Source organism: Macrotis lagotis, chromosome X, assembly GCF_037893015.1.
Source record: "Macrotis lagotis isolate mMagLag1 chromosome X, bilby.v1.9.chrom.fasta, whole genome shotgun sequence".
NCBI lineage: Eukaryota > Metazoa > Chordata > Mammalia > Peramelemorphia > Peramelidae > Macrotis > Macrotis lagotis.
Window position 1 is genome coordinate 467,529,323 of NC_133666.1, and position 14,680 is coordinate 467,544,002.

Genomic DNA, 14,680 nt, shown 5'->3' on the forward strand with positions numbered 1-14,680 from the left:
TAAAAATATAAAGGGAGAAGTTTCTGGCTTCCTTTCTATGATATTAATCATTTCAGCTATGTATCAACATTCATTATTTGCTGCTGGTGGGCTTATTAAATTCTATGACATCTGGACAAAAATTCTCCAACAAGTATATGCATTTAGAAGAATCTTCAATTCAATAACTTACGACAATTACACCAGTAGAATAAACTAACAGAAAGTCATAGGCTAAATATAGGTAATAAGTGCCAATTGAAACAATTTTAAAAACTTAAGTTCCATTTGAAAAACTCAATATATTCTTCAGCATTTTGTAGAATTGGCTTGTCTAAGAATGGAAAACATTATTAGAAAAGTCATTAATTGGGACCCTCATCATATCATTGCGAAGGAAAAAATATTATTTTAAATAAGACTATTACCTTCCTATGAACTGTTTTTCGGTGAAAATACTAATGAAGATGGGCCCTAGTAGGAACTTTTAAAGTCTAGTGTAATTTGCATATCTTATATTCAAAGGTATTCCCTTTTTCTAAAAGGCTTATTAACTGTGATGAATTGTTTAAAACCAGTTGTTTTAGTTAGTATCAGAAGGGTAAGCCTAACATTACCTAATCTAGTATTACATTATTTTTTCTGTCTAGGTTGGTAGCTCAAGGTGATCTTCAGTAGTTCTAAATTCTTCCCAAAAGTAAAATTTTCACAGTATCCTTTAACAATATCAACCCCACCCATTCCTATATGTAATGGAGTTCTCTGACTTGATGTGTCAACCTTAGGATTACTTCATTAATATCTTTCAAGACTCAGATCAAAGGCTGAAGTCTTACCCTGACTCATCCATTTGGTAATACCTTTTCCCCAGAAAATAGCCCTTAAGTACTTTGAGAGACAGCATGGCATAGGAGATAGAGAGTCACAGAACCAAGAAGACTGGTGCTTAAGCCACACCTTCAGTTCCTACTTGCTATGCTATGTGACTATGGACAATTCATTTATTCTCTTCATGAATGAATTGTCAGAACTATATGTGTTGGGGAGGCTTTGAAAGTGAATGATTGGATAGAGCACTGGCCCTGGAGTCAGGAGTACCTGAGTTCAAATCTGACCTCAGACACTTAATAATTACCTAGCTGTGTGGCCTTGGGCAAGCCGCTTAACCCCATTGCCTTGCAAAAACTAAAAAAAAAAAAAAAAAAAAAAAAAAAAAAAGGAAAAAAAAAGTGAATGATGTCAATTCACTATGCCACATGATAGCAAATGGAAATAGAGACCACTAAACCATACCTAAGAATCTCTGTTAGCTCCTTAATGACTTAGAAAAACTGTTAATATTATTTACATTCCATTATATTTTGTTTAATATTTCCCAATTACATTTTAATCTGGTTCCTATGTCTGGTCCTCCTCTGCTTTAGGTCGCTATAGAAACCTAAAAATTGCAAAAATGGCAGCATTGATAGAGTATCTTCCTCATCTGAGAGTTCCCTAAATTGAACAAATCGCAGTCCCAATGACTATCACTATTTTGTATATATTTTACATTTAATTTTCTGTGCATATGTGGTTTTTTCCAAGAACAATGTAAACTTTTTTAAGACAGGTTCTTATTTTGTTTTGTTTTTTTTAGAATAATGTCTGACATACAGAATACATTTAAATCTTTCTTTCTTCTTCTTCTTCTTCTTCTTCTTCTTCTTCTTCTTCTTCTTCTTCTTTGTTGGGAGCCAGGGTCTCTAAGCTGTTTGACACAGTCGCGGCAAGAAGACTCAGGGCAGTCACACTGCCTGATGGAACAACATTTCCTTCTTCAATATATATATAGGGATTCCATGTATACCCATATTTATAGGTCTATTATTGATTGCAAAACTTACTCATCCTAATAGTGGAATGACTATAAAGGAAGGATTTCAGAGAAATTCCTTGAATAAAACAGATTGTGAACTCTGTCTAAATTTAACAGGACTGCCTCTCCCTGAGACATACAAAAGGCTTCAGCATTATGAAATCTTTGGAAGACACAGCACTGGGAGTTCCAGGGAGATGTCAGAATATATATAGGGAAACCAGATACAAGATGGGTCAGATAGAATTCCAGGGAAATTAACAGTTTTGCCCCCCTTATCATACACAGGAATATATGATAAAGATGGTGAGAGAATAGTTAGTATAGGTAACCAATATGTGAACTCTAACAGCCTTAGTTTATTGGCAAAGAATAAAAAGTCATAGAAACTGTAGCGTCTACCAACAAGGGCTGAAAGGAAAATTAGTTATTGAAGGAGTCAACAGACAGGTGGACAAGCATAGCTACCCTCACTATAGGTTGTCAAGGGAGCATATCGAAAACATTACATATGCGGTACAAAAACATAGAAGCATTCCATTAAACAAATTATATCAAAGATTATTCTAAGGAAAATTCTGTTTAATCAATAACTTTACTATGCAGCAACAAACTAGGCAACAGGCAGGTTGAGGTCATCACAGTCTGAGCAGGGACAAGAAAATTAATTACATGATTGATAATCACACTTGTAACCACTACATGATCAAACTTGTAACCATATGAACTATGTGATTAATGATGAAAATTGTATACTTTTGTAACCAAGGAAATGATTTTAGTTTGCTTGTTTCATATGATTCTGAGACTATAAAAATAAATCTAAACAGCTGATAGTCAACCTGCTCCTGCCTTTATCCACTTGTTGACTCAACTCATTTCGCCGACTCTATCCCTCCTGTCAAGTTCCAAGGACCCCGCAGAGGACAATGCATAGACTCTTTTGAGACTTCCCCTGTGAGTATTTTTCATTGATTTCTTCTGTCATTGTTACCATCTTTATCTGTGAAATAGCTTTCTATAGGGAGCGCTCTTTTAGGGTTTTTTGCTCATTGTTTGAGCTCTGCTCCTAGGCTATAGGGAGTATAGATATAAGCTTTTTATGCTGGGACTGGGGTCTGATCCCTGGCTCTTCATAGGCCAATATGTTGCCTTTGCAGTCCAGGCCTTGCCTTTGCAGAGGTTTATTTCCTCCTTTATGTCCAGGTTCTGACTTAGCAGTAGTTTGTTCTTAACCCAGGCCTATCTTTTGCCCCAGTGTTCCCAGGGTTCAGACTGTGTTTGGGGTTGGGACCCTCCCTGCTGGCTTGCTATCTAGCTGCCAGGACCTATGCTGTTGTCAAGCTGTCAGGGCCTTGAGGGCACTGTGGCTAAAAGCCATCCCACTGGCTTTCCTGCTTTCTCACCTCCTGGACTTAACTTCCCTTTTCCCCAAAAAGAGACAGACCCTCACTGAAGATCCTCCATGATGTCTACCATTGAAAACTTCTTTGGCTCTTCTTATTTTCTTGGTGGGATCTACAGCTTTAATGTTTGTTCAGAGGCTTCATTTATCTTTGGTAGGGAAAAACTCTGGGAGCATGTTAGCTTCACACAGACATCTTGGCTCCACCCTGGAATCCCCAAAACACTTCTTTATACCTGGGATTAACCTTTCTATAACAGAAATAGCTGCCGAACTTCAGATCTCTTTCCAGAATCTGAGAAGCTGACTAAATTAGTTCTCTCTAGTCTGTGTTTTTGTTGTGTAAAAGAAGTGAATGTGATCTGAAATCCAGTCTTTCAAATGCTTTCCAAGTCTTGCATATGAATAAATATAGGGCTAGTCTAGAGAGAAGCACTGTCATTCCTAGGTCCATTTACAAATTTACTTTAGAAACTAGGACTTTCTTCAATGAATGAAGAAGACTTTATGCAACACTGTTCTTTAGGATCCCAGGACTGTGAAGCTTATAATTTATTCCTTATTTAAAGCTTTTTTCCCCTAATTTTAGGAGTCCCCCCAAATATTTGTATAATCAGTCTCAGAAAAGAGAATTATTTATGAAAAAGTGAAAATCTTGCAAGTACAGTTTTCTTTTAATAAAAAAAAAGTATAAATGACTTCAATTTGTTATTTTCAAAGACCTTGGGTTGGTCTGCGTTTCCTGCTCTTTTGGTTCTTTTCTGTGGACTCTCCAACCTTCCAAGTCTCTCTTATCTTTTTTTAAGGGGGTGGGGAATGGAGCAATACTATTTTACTCATAACTCCCTGTTTGCATCAATTAAAAACAACTGTAATCCTTGAAACAAATATCTGATTAATAAAAGCATTTTTATTTAATAGGAGCTACTTGGCACAATGGATAGAGCAGTTGGCCTGGAATCAGGAAGTTCTATATTCAAATTTGTGTGACCTTGGACAAGTCATATAATTTCTTTCTCTCAGTTTCCTTATCTGGAAATTGATATATAATAGAATATAAATTGAATAATTATAACATCTACCTTTCAAGATTGTTGTGAGGAAGGGGACAGCTAGGTGGCATAATGGATAGAGCATAGGCCTTGGAGTCAGGAGGACCTGAGTTCAAATGTGACCTCAGCCACTTAATTACCTAGTTGTGTGACCTAGGGCAAGTCACTTAACCCCTTGCTTTTGTTGTGAGGATCAAATGAAATAATAATTGTGAGAAATTCCTGAGTGTTTGGTTTCCACAGGACTAAGAGGAGACAGCTAGGTAAAGATATACATTATAACCACTGAGGTCTGTCTACAGCTATTTATTAGGCTGAAAGGCACAATGCCCAGTGCAGGAATGTGGGAGTAGGACAAAAGGGGAGATAAGGAATTGACTCCAACCTATCACTGAACTGGGAGAGGTCTTCCAACCTGACCTAAATATACCAGATCTCAGATTAGACAGAAACCTGCTCCAACTAGTCTGGGTTGACCCAGCATCCCTGATCTTAGACAAGTGTGCTTGAGTAATTAGGTTCATACATTGTAACTTGCACACCTCCTGTTATGATTTAGGCTTATCAGCAAAAAAATGCATCAAATGAACAGAAAGGGGGAATATATTAAGGAGTGGCATGGAATAGGTATCTGTGGATTCAGACCAAGTTGGAGTGGAAGGGAGGAAAAAGCCTTTCTGGAGTCAGGAGGATCTGAGTTCAAATTCAGCCTTAGACACTTGATAATTATTAGCTATATGACCTTTAGCAAGTCACTTAATCCCATTGCCCCACAAAAACCAAAAACAAACAAAAAGTCAATAACAACAAATGCTTTATCAAAATAAGCATGAAAATAAATTAAATTCACATATTTGCCATACTCAAAGGAAGACTATACTTCTGGTTAGAAGGCTTGCCAAGCCCCTTTCAGAATTGCCCATCTATCTTTGGTGTTTATCTTCATCCAACTCTCACCTATTGGCTCCAAGCACAACAACCACAAATCAGAAATCAAATGGGCAGACAGGCTGAATTCAGGCCTTGAACCTGGAAGTGAATTACAGGGATGTCTACCCTAGCCATGGGTACATGAGTTTGGTAGGCAATGAAGATACCAAGGTCATCCACTGCATCCTGGATCATTGCAAGTTGTCTTGACTTTTGTCTTTCCACTGGACTTAGATGACTCAGGAAGAAAGAGCAAGGCTGATGAATTTGTGCAACTCTGCCTCTCTTATGCTCAATTCATGAAACAGTGAAGGGATCATTCTATGATGTCATTGATCCTATTTGAGGATGAAGAATGAACAATAATGATCAATTTGATGATTAGAAGATGATTAGCATACTTCCTCTGAAAGAGATACTATTCTGATGAAGAAAACACACATTTAAGAATAGTGGCATGGGAGGGTCATTTTGGTTCTGAAAGTTACCTGGAGGTTGGGGAGGACCAGCATGAAGTAGATAGGTAGAGTCTTGTCCAGGAACAAAGGAAGAATTGATTTCATAAAAGATTCCAGGACTGGGGAGTAAGAGAAAGGTGAGGAGGTATAACAGGAAGCTGTAGAGAATGTAACCTGAGGTGAGGGAGTGAAATGAGGCATACCAGGCATTTTCTTGGGAGTTGTTGATCAGGAGAATGATACCCCAGAAAAAAAATTCCCCTAGGGATGGGAGACAGTTAGATCATAATCTATGTAGTAGGGGTCTGGAAAAGAATTGAGACTTTCCTGAAATAGTTTTCTGTTGACTTTGTGACTCTTAGACTTAACTAATGCCTGGAACTTCCTTTCTCATCTACCATATTTCTTCAGAAAATAAGCCTTAAGCCCAGCCCCCAAAATAAGCCCTGTTTAAGATTGTTAGCCAGATGATTGCCATTAGTAGATCCATTGCAACACACAACAGAAATATTGAATTATAAAATAATAATATTAATATATAATCAAATATAAATAAGTAATATTATTGACATTAATATGTAAAATAAATGATTAATATAAATTATAATTAAGTATTTATAAATACCCAAGCAGGTGCCTTTGGGCAAGAGATTAATGGCTTTGTAAACAAATGAACTCAAAACTTACTGCCAAAAGACCAGTTGGATTATATAAAGTATGTATAGAAAGAAAGTATGTATAGAAAGAAAGTCCTATCTCTAATCATCACTAAGAACAAAAAAGATAAGATTGAATGTGTTTCAGGTATTTATGTCTTTGAAACTGAAAATGCCTGATGCACCCAAGCAGTTCTAAGGAAGTGGTTCCATTTAATGGGGCCTCTTGTTTTGTGAAGTAGCCAAATAGGTCTGTTAGTCTGGGATTCAGGCAGTCACACTGAAGAGAGAATAGATTAATGATTCCCACAGGAATGACTGCCTATGAGACATCCCCTAAAAATAAACCCTAATGTGTCTTTTTGGAGCAAAAATTAATAAGACCCTTATTTTGGGGTCTTACTTTTGAAATATGGTAGATAAAGTATACATTACTGTTTCTTAAATTACTTTTAAAGCTCTATACAATCTGATCCCAATTTATCTTTCTGGACTCAATGGATATTGTTCTCTTTCCCACACTTTGCAATCCAGTCAATTTGCTTTCTATCTGACATTCCATGTCCATGTCTTTACATAGTCCATCCCATATGTTCTCCCTTCTCATAGCATCCTTCTCTCCCTTGTCTTTTATCTTTTATCTTTTATCTTGTCTTTTATCTCCCTCCCAGACAAACTACCTTGTCTTTTATCTGCTTTGGATATTTATCTACTTTGTATGTATATTTGTATTTATCAACTTGGTATATTTGTATATTTGTATAATTGCACTTTTATATATTTGTCTTTTGCATCAATTCAATTCAATAAGCATATATTAAGTGCCTACAACACTAAGGATATTAAAAGAGTCAAAAGACAATCCCTACCCTCAAGGAACTTGCAATATCCTTGGGGAGTCATGCAAACAAATATATACAAAAATGTCAAGAATAATTTAAAAAAAAACCAAACACTGGAGGTAAGAGGAAATTTGAAGTCTTCCTGAAGAAAACAATTTTAGCTGGGACTTAAGGGAAGACAGGATATTCAGTAGGTGGAGGGAGTAGGAAACAGCCAGAGAAAATATCTGGAGTCAAGAGATGAGTTGTCTGGTCTGTGAAACACCCAGGAGGCCAGTAGCAGTGTATCAAAGAATACATGTCTACCATTAGATACAAATAGGTATATATCTGTAGGGCTGGGGAGGGGAGGGGGAAAAAGATCACATGATAACTTTATATTTGTAAGGAACAGCAAATTAGTTTAATGTGCAACCATCTTTTTATTATATTATAGAAATTCTTGTTTTATTTCATCAATTAAAAATAAAATAAATAAATATGAAGGAGAAAAAGAGTACATGTCAGGGAGTAAGGTATAAGAAGATTGAAAAGGCAAGAGTAGGGCTAGCTTATGAAGGACTTAGAATGCCAAACAGAGCATTTTGTATTTGCTCCTAGAGTCAATAGGAAGTATTGAAAAGGGTAAGGGTGTAGCATTATCAGACTTAATATTTTAGGTAAATCATTTTAATGACTGAAAAGAACTGGATTGAAGTGGGGCAAACCTTAAAGTATTCAAATCCACCAGCTAGCTAATGCAGTAATACAGGAATGGATTTGGGTGCTGGGTGGTGGTGATGACAGGAAAATGCCTCAGGGAAAGAGATCTTAAAGATTTTGGGGTGAAAAACTCACCATCTCTTTTGACTCAAGAGTATAAGAAAGGCTTAGATTAAATTTAGAGTTTACTGTAAAGTTCACATGTTATTATTGAAAGTTCACATTACTATATAAAGTTCATAGGTTAAATAGTTCACAAGTTAAGCTCTCAGGAGAAGCAGCAAGCTACTTAAAGGACAGGCTGATTAGCTGAGGTTAGAATGGCTAAAGTGCTTAAGAGGAAAAAAGGAAGGAAAAAAGCTTAGATCAACATAGGTCGGACCACATGGAGCTAGGGCCATATTGGTAGTTACAAGCTGAGAAAGTAGTCAAGTTAAAAGGGAAAAGAGAAAAAGCTTAGAAGAGAAGCTTAGGTCAACATTGATCTAGCCACATGGAACTGGAGTCATACTGTTCCAGCCACATGATGAGACCATGTGGGTCAAGCTTCCTGGGCATCCAAAAGAGGAAAGAGAGGGAGAGCTAGGTGCAAGCTTGCTCCAAACAGCTTTCTGGAGGGTGGGACAAGGGTGTAAGGAGTGGTTTAGCATCTGAATCTAGGTATTCTCTAATTGGGGGGAGGTGTTACCCAAGGAGTGGCTAAGACAGTACTCATTGCATGAATGGAATTTTATGTGTTTTATTTCCTGACTACCACCAAGGGTTTGACTAAAGTCCAATGTGGCTTAGGAAATGGAGTTTGCAAAATAGTCAAAACAGAATGGAGAATGACCTCCATAGTACAGAAAAGTTTCAAAAGATTATAGCATTTTCTTTGTGCCCTGCTTTGGTGGCATCATCAGAAGAGAGAAGGGAAAATAATTGAGAGATGCTGCAAAGGTGAAATCAGCAGACTTTGGCAAGAGCTTGGATATGAGGGGGAGATGGGGTTGAGAGATAGTGAGGAATCTAGATGACTCTTACATTGTGAGCCTGAGGGCCTGGGATAATGGTGTCACCTTCTATAGGGAGTTTTTGGGTAAGAGAGGGTGCTTAGAGGCAAAAGATAATGAGTTCTGTTATGGACATAATTGAATTTAAGATGTCTACTGGATACTAGTTTCAGTTCTACTGAAAGGTAGATATGTGAGATTGCAGGTCAGAGAGATTGAGATCAGTAAGGATGGTAATTAAATCCATAGGAGCTGATGAGGTTACTAAGTGAAAACAGAAGAGAAGAAAACCTAAGACAGAACCTTGAAGAACACCTAATGTTAGAGGGTGTGATCTGTAGGAGGATTTAGCAAAGGAGACAAAAAAGGAAAACTAGGAAAAAGTGGTGATCTGAAAACCCAGAGAGAAGAGAATATCAGGGAGGAAAGTGATCAAAGGTATCAAAGTCAGAAGAAAGGTCATGGAAAATGAGGACTGAGAAAAATTGAATTTGGCAAGTAGGAGATCATTAGAAAAATTTGGAGAGAGCCACATGAGTGGTAAGATAAAGTACGAAACCACATTGTAAAGGGTGAAAAAGTGAGAGAAGAGAACATCTGTAGACAGTCTTTTAAGAGTCCTTTAGCTACAGAGGACAAATGAGAAATAGAATAAATTATCAGAGATGGAAGGATCAAGTGAGGGTTTTTTCCTTGATAAGGGAGACATGGGCATGTTTGTAGACAGCAGGAAAGTCACCTAATATATGCTTAATAATTACTTTTGATTGACTATTGAAGTAAAGAAGAATTTATCAGTCTTTTTCATTTCTTCTTGGATTTGGTGGATCACCTGCTATCTTCTTTGTCTTCCTTGGTGTGAATTATTGCTTTGACTAGGTTGGCTTTTCAACCCATCTTATAGGAGCTATGATGGTAGTGGCAGCCCTACTCATGTCAAGAGCTTACTCCCCTGAAAGATAGCCGGAGGTCAGGTAGCAAGCAGGACTAATGGTCCAAAGGGCTACCCTTCTACCCTTATTTATTCATTGATTCAATTAACACTTACTAATTATCCACTAGTCTTTTTTTTGGGGGGGAGTTCCTGGGGCAATGGGGTTAAGTGACTTGCCTAGTAAATATCAAGTGTCTTAGGTCACATTTGAACTCAGGTCCTCCTGATTTCCAGGGTTGGGTACTATCCACTGCATCATCTAGCCACCCCTTTGACCCTATTCAAGAGGTTGGGGACCCAAAGACCAAATAAAAAATAATATCTTTATTCAAGAAGTTTACATTCTTCTTGAGAATATAACATATATATTGTTAATACAAGATAGTTTGAAGGAGAGAACACTAATTAAAGTTATGAGCAAAGGTTCCTATAGGAATTTTGAATTGAGTTTTGAAGTAAGCAGAGGAGAGAAAGGAATTCAGTTCAAGTATACAAGACAGTTTATATACAAAGGCATATAAGTGATTTCAGCTGTTAGAAGATATTTATTAAGCTCCTATAATATTCCAGGCAATATGCTTAAGTCTGAGATACAAAGAAAGGCAAAAGATAGGCCCCTGCTTTCAAGGAGTTTACAATGGGCAGATAACAAATAACTGAAGAAACAAGATATATACTGGATAATTTGGAAATACTCAAGAGAGAAAAAGCATTGTCATTAAGGGAATCAGGAAAGGTTTCTCATGCTTAAGTTTTAATTGGAACTTGAAAGAAGCCCAGGTCCCTGGGGGCAGAAATGAGGAAGGGACAAAACTAGGGATAGCCAGTGGAAAGACTGGGAGTGTGGAGATTAACAATTGTTTGAACAATCACAAGGAGTCACTGGATCCAGTGTCACTGGTGTAAGAAGACTAGAAGGGGGGGGCAAGTTATGAAAGTTGAATGACAAACAAGATTTTATATTTGATCCTTAAGTTGTTAATTAGCCATTGGAGTATATGGAGAGAGAGAGAGAGAGAGAGAGAGAGAGAGAGAGAGAGATTGTGTGTGTGTTATATGATCACTTTGATCAGTTTGACAGCTGAGTGAATGATGAACTATTATGGAAAGAGAACTAAGGCAGGGAATCATTCAATAGTCCAGGCTTGAGATGATAAGACCAACATTAAGTTGGTAGCAGTGTCAGAGGACAGAATGAGGTACACATAAGTGATGTTACAAAGGTAGAAACAATAGGACTTGACAACAAATTGGATCTGAGGGATGAGAGAGAGTCAAGGAAGATAACATAAATTTTGGGCTTCGGTAACTAGGAGAATTGTGGGAACACAGGCTATTCTAATGGACTGCCACTTGGACAGTCTCAGGAGCTGGCACACTACCCTGAGAGATAAGGTGCACTGGATTCCTTGGGAGCTGGACGTTCCACCCCACAGACCAAGGGCACAAGATACAGCTGTGTTTTACCACCTCCTCCCTAATGTACTCCCTTATCCTGTAATGCAAGATGCTGCATGTACATACCACTTGTGCACTCCCATTCCCTCAATTATTCTTTGTTCTACCCCGGAAGACCTAACAGTATATATGCAGAAGCTAAGCAGTAATAAAATTGTGCTGGAGGCATAAGGCAGTGGTGGCTTGACTCCTTATTCTCAACTCCCCTCTGGGAGGGAGGTCATCGCTGTGGGCCCTAAGGTGAAGCAAGACACAACAGAGAATGGTGATGCCCTCAACAGTGATAGGGAAGTTAGGAAGAAGGGAACTTTTGGGGGGGAGAATGGAAGATGAGTTCAATTTTGGGCATGTTGAGTTTTTAAGATGTCTATAGAGCATCTTAAGTTTAAGTCAAATTGCACATTGAAAATGAACAGTTTAAGTCAAATTGTATGATGAAAATACAAGACTCATCGACAGAGATGGGGTAATAAGTAGATTTGAGAATGATCAACATAAAGATGATAAATGAATTCATAAGAGCTAATGAGATCACCAAATAAAGTAGTATATAAGGAAAATAGAAGAAGGCCCAGGGGAATGCCTAGTGATGAAGGAGAAGGGACCTTCAGTTAAGGCAGGAGAAGAGTCAGGAAAGAGTAGTGTTCTTAAAAAAAAAACTTGAGGAAAGAGAATATCAAGAAAAAGAGAGTGAACAACTGTGTCAAAATCTGTAGAAAGGTCAAGAAGGATGGGGGTTGAGAAAAGACCATTAGATTTGGTGATCAAGGAATCATGGTAACTTTGGAGGGAGAAGTTCTATTAGAACGATGAGGTCAGAAGTCAGATGGAAGAGAATTAAGAAGGAAAGCAAGAAGAAAGCAAATGTACACATGAATTACTGTTTTCTCAAGGAGCTTAACCACAAAAGGAGGAAAGAGGAGGATAGCTAATAGAGAAAGTTAGAACAAGTAAATATTTTCTGAGGATACAGGGAGATGGGTATGTTTGTAGCTAATAGGGAAATAGCTAGTAAACAGGAAGAGATTCAAGATAAATGAAAGTAGGGTAAAGAGGAGGAAATCTAATGGAGAATTAGCATAGGCTTTTGATTTTCTCTAGCTTCATTCAGCACTGAGTGTTCTATCTTTCTATAACTGGGGATAAAATATATAAACTACTTTTCATTTATGCTTTAATTTCAATTGGGCCTTGCAAATTGTTTTGTGGCTTCAATAATCATCCAGGAGACACTTATGGCTGCTGTGAGAGGTTGTGTACCATTCTGCTCAATGTAAGAATAAAATGAGATATTCACAAAAATAATTGGTCACTCATCACAAGATTTACAGCAAGGATGTGTAAAAAAATGATATGTTGGCAGTTATTCTTTAAACACTGCCCCTACCTCCACCCATTTCCCTCTTTGGAGAGATCAGGTCAACAGGCAGGATATTATTGTAGTGGGCTTCATAAAACCACCAAGTCTAATGGGCCTAGATACCATATGAAAGAGGGAAATCTATCAAGTCTGATGGGCCTAGATTCCAGGATGTGTTATGCCCTTAAAAGACTAGGAAACTGCATCAGTTAAGTACAATTTAAGTACCAGGAGTTTTGTTTCTTTTAGATTAAGGCTTCCCTATGTTGTTGGTGGGAGGAAAGAAGAGAAATGTGATCTTATCCCAGTTTCCAAAGAAGCAATGGGGGGAAGGGCAAAGGTGATGAGATTTCCCTTGCACTGACATCTCCTAATAATTTGACACTGTTGAATATCTTTTTCTCCATACTCTCTCCAAGCTGGGTTTTTGCTTCTCAGTCCCTTTGCAGAATCATCCATATTCCATTCCCTATGTGTGGGTATATCCTAGAATTCATTCATGAGTACCTCTCTCTTCTTTCTCCACACTATGTCTTGATATTTTTTTTTTTTTTTAAAGATTTTTGCAAGGCAAATGGGGTTAAGTGGCTTGCCCAAGGCCACACAGCTAGGTAATTATTAAATGTGTGAGACTGGATTTGAACCCAGGTATTCCTGACTCCAAGGCTGGTGCTTTATCCACTACGCCACCTAGCTGCCCCTATGTCTTGGTATTCTGATTAATTCCCTTGGAGTCAACTATCACCTAAGTGCAGGTGGCTCACAAATCTACTAATCTAGCCTTTGTCTTTTTTCCTTAATTTTTTTTTAGGTTTTTTTTTTTTCAAGGCAAACAGGGTTAAGTGGCTTGCCCAAGGCCACACAGCTAGGTAATTATTAAGTGTCTGAGACCGGATTTGAACCCAGGTACTCCTGACTCCAAGGCTGGTGCTTTATCCACTATGCCACCTAGCAGCCCCTTTCCTTAATTTTCAGTTGATAGAACATTCTCCCTGAACGTTCTGCAGACATTTCAAATTCAACATCATATACAGAATTTATTCTTTTTACCCCTGAACTCACTCTTCCTCATCACTGTCTTATTTTTGTAAAAGAAAGTTCTTCCAATCCTCTAGTCTCATATTCTAGGAGTTATCAATTCTTTACTCTCCTGAATCCCTCATAGTCTATCAGTTACCAAATCTTGTCAATTCTACTCCTTCAACATGCTTAGATCCATCCCTTATTTCTGACTCCTAACTGGTTTCTCTTCATCTAATTTTGTCAAACTGATTGTTTTAGACCATTCATTCCTCTGTCCTAAAAACTTCAGTGACTCTCTATTGCCTCCAGAATAGAAACTCCTTTGTTTGCTATATAAAGTCATTAGCCTCTGTTTTTAGGCTGATGTACAGCCTAAATGATGTATAAGAGTAACTTGTTTAAGTTCTCTGGCTCAACTACTTGCTATCATAGGTTTAAGATATTTCATCTCCTGACTCCATACTTTTAGAAAGGCTGGTCTCTATAAACCCTTTAACATCCCTGGTCTTCAGTTTCCTCATCTGTAAAATATTGAATATAAAAGTTTTCAGAGATTTTTTCCAACTCTAAATCTAAAATGATTAAAAATCACATCTATGCCTAGAAAAGTAATGTGGTACCTTTTTAAAAAAAAAAACCCACCTATTTTAAAATACCTGGTACCATAAATAATTCATCAAGTTATTGAGGTGAATAGGGGAAAAGAATTATCTAAGTATTTTGCTTTTTTATTTTTGATTTTTTCAAGGCAATGAATGGGCTTAAGTGGCTTGCCCAAGACCACACTCCGATTTGAACCCAGGTACTCCCGACTCCAAGGCTGGTGATCTATTTACTGCGCCACCTAGCTGCTCCAGCATTTTGCTTTTTAAAAAGAATCGAGTAATAATGTTATTTGGCAAACTTCATTCACTTCATTCAACAGGTACTATTGAACAGAACACTGTGCTAAACAGATTGGAGAATACCATAGAGGGAAATGAGAATGCCAAGGATGGAAATAGACTAGAGAGAAATTATAAAGGTAGAATCAG